Consider the following 3,228-nt stretch of genomic DNA (forward strand, 5'->3'; position numbering starts at 1 on the left):
CACCTATGTTTTAGTTATTGCTGAGCAGTGCCTACTGTCATGAAAATTCACAACTGGCCCATGCTGACTGAGGAGAGAGGCGAGGACACAAAGTATAGAATTACAAGGGTAAATATTTATTCCTGTGTCCCAGCCAAACTGGGGGACCCTGAAGGTGGTTTTATACAGGGTTCTTACACCCTTCAAATGTTCAGGTACAAGACAACTTGACTAATCACTAACACCCGCGCTACCGATTAGTAATCATCGTAAAACTTGGCAAAGCAACTCCAGTTTTGCAGCATTCTTGCTGCTTGTCTATTGATCCAGACATCCATGGAGTCAGTCTTTCTGGAGTTACTGATCTATGATGCCAGATGATGCTTGGAGGGTTTCAAAGATGTTTCACAGGGGTTGGGGTGCTACCTTGGTTGTCCAGGGGTATCCTTTATCCTTCACGGACAGCTCTAAGCTTCCAAGAAGCAAAGTCCTTCCTTCCAGGGCCGGGCTGCCCTTTAGTTTGTTTTACTTAAGCATGACCAAAGTCTCCAGTAAAACTCCACTACCTCATTGCATTACAGTGTGTAAGGTGAATATATATTAACAACGTAATACATATTAATATGTATATAATACAACATAATGCATACTGACAACTAATACATATGAACACTTTCATACTATAAAGACTGATTGTTATAATAGGTAGGAAAGGGGATTTTCTTAACAGTCCCTCCTTGTCTTCTAACCGTCAGTGTCACATTATATTATCCATTATTTTAGTACTAAGTTGAGCGCATAAGGTAGATACAACACTGCAAAGACACATACATAATCACAAAGCAAATACAATAACCAAAAACCTTTTAGCTCATAGTCCTATACCCAAGTCTGGGGGCCAAGAGGTTAACCACCCAAATAGATTTAGGGGAGATGCCTGTCTTAATTCATGTAATACTTTTAAATGTGTCTTTATCTTGTTTTTATCAGTTTCATTTTTCTGGTCTGGATTTACATAAACCCAGCAGCCGTTATTCAATAATGCACATACTCCGTCCTGTGCTGCTAATAGGTAGTCTATGGCTAATCGATTCTGTATTAACCATTTGTGATAATAATTTGATTTTTTCCTTTAGCATTATAATACTATCCGCAGTTTCATTAGTGGCTTTTTTCTAATTCTATTGACACATTTGCAATAGCTCTTTGTAGTTCAACAACTCCTAACCATGGGATAAAAGCTCTTACAGGCAGGTGGAACTCAGTGCCACACTCTATCAGAGGGTTGTAACGCTTTTTCTCATATATACCGGTAGCTAAGAGCTACAGAGGCAGAATAGATACTGCTTCTAACCTGTGCGGATGGTATTAATGCACCTAGCATACACTTTTCAGCTCAGGTTGCGGGTAAATACTTGAATGCCCTTTCTCCGCATATCCAGTATTACCCAGGTAGTTGTGTCAATAGGGCAGTATAATCTACAAATAAATCTTAATCATGTAATTATTTCCTGTAAAAGGGTTGGTATGTGCTGGATCTGGTTGTTTAGGTAAACCAGGAAGGCTTGGACCCAAGTTAGATGACTCAAACCAATCAGGATCCCCTAGGAAACCAAAATTCTATAACTACCTTTACTTTGATTATGGCTTCCTACAGAATACCAAGTGAATTAATCTGCCGAGAACCCACCACTTGCTCCTTATGGCAGCCGCAATCATGGTTTCTTTGGCCAAACAGGTCATACATATATTTATGGGAATATATATATTTGCGTATCTTTATGGGAAACATCATTAGAATCCTTTATAGAAATTTTAGTTGACTGATGATCAATCATCGTGCCTATCTGAAGACGAAACCGGTCCTTGTCCCTCTCTGAAACGTCACAGCACTAAAACTTGTGGACAACTTTATAGAAACCATAAAGCAAACCTCGTATCAACGCTGGTGGAATTCTTGCCTACAACGTGGTCCGTACCCTTAGGACCAATACGGGACACTGTATACTCTCAAATTGAAGAACTGGAATCCTCAATCACCAGCTGTGAAACAGCTATTACATACCGAAACCAAGTGACTATTGTTATCAAACACGATACTGACTGGATTGTCAGAATCACAACCGAAATTGAACAAACTGTTGGACATCACTGGTATGACATTCTGTCAGAATCTGCTGCCGTTTGGAAATGGGAGAGACCAAGCTTCCTAGCTGGAGGGTTTAAAACATCAGCTTACCCAAAAAGCCTTTGAAGCGGATCCAACAGCAGCTGGACTGCTGACGCTTTCGTGCTTCCCAGAGTGATACGGGGGATGCCCGCACCGTGACGGAGGAGGAAGGATGAGCAGTCTCACCGTCGGCTAGGGAATGAATTCTTTTTTGTTTGCTTGTAAGTGCACGAATTAAGAGTCGCGGGTTGTAAGTTATGAAACCTCAAGGCTTGAGTGGTGAATAAGTGAATTCACGTAATAGACTAGTCCGGGCAAAGGGGACTGAGCCCTGTTTGTCGTGTGTGTTTGTTGTGTTTCTTCATGAGCTCATGAAATAAAGTTCCATTCACAGAGTATGCCGTCCTGTAAACGGGACGTTTTCTCTCCCATGCCAGTTTTTCTTCAACTGCTTGCAAGTCTGTCCCGTTCATGCTGCAAAACAGGGAGAAAAAGAGCCCACAATTCCATCTCTGTATGCTTGGTTTTCGTACTAGCTTTGAACTCCTGCTCCAGTGGCAGTCAAGGGCTGACGTTTGAGCTTTTAGCAGGAAGTTCTAGCTGTTCAGTTGGTTTCCCCGTGCGACGGACCTTTCCTACTGTCGCTGCCGTCCCACCCTTCTTGCCCCAGCGTCCCCATACCCCCCCCACGCGAGGCTCCGTTTCCTCCCGCGCCTTCTCTCCCAGACGCTACAGGGAGCGCTTTTTGCCCCCAACGTTCTCCCGGGCCGTTAACAGTCCCTGAGCAGAACTCGCTGGAGCAAAGCGCTGCCGGGGCGGCCTCTCCCCCGCGGCAGCACCGCAGCCCGGCGCGGCACCGTCAGCGAGGAGCGAGAAGGGAACCGCTGCCCCAGAGCGGCCCGAGCGAGCCCGGCTCTCCCGCCCCGCGGCCCGGCTCCCGGCCGCGCCCGGCGGGCAGGGTGAGCCGCTGCGCCCGCCCCGGCAGGCGCCAGGCCGCGGCCCGGGGCCGCCTGAGCGCGGTCCGCCGGGGCAGGCCGCGGAGCAGCCCCCGACGCGGGGCCCGTCAGGCGGCGGAGCCC

Source organism: Aptenodytes patagonicus, chromosome 14 (assembly GCF_965638725.1).
Source record: "Aptenodytes patagonicus chromosome 14, bAptPat1.pri.cur, whole genome shotgun sequence".
In the NCBI taxonomy this organism is placed as follows: domain Eukaryota; kingdom Metazoa; phylum Chordata; class Aves; order Sphenisciformes; family Spheniscidae; genus Aptenodytes; species Aptenodytes patagonicus.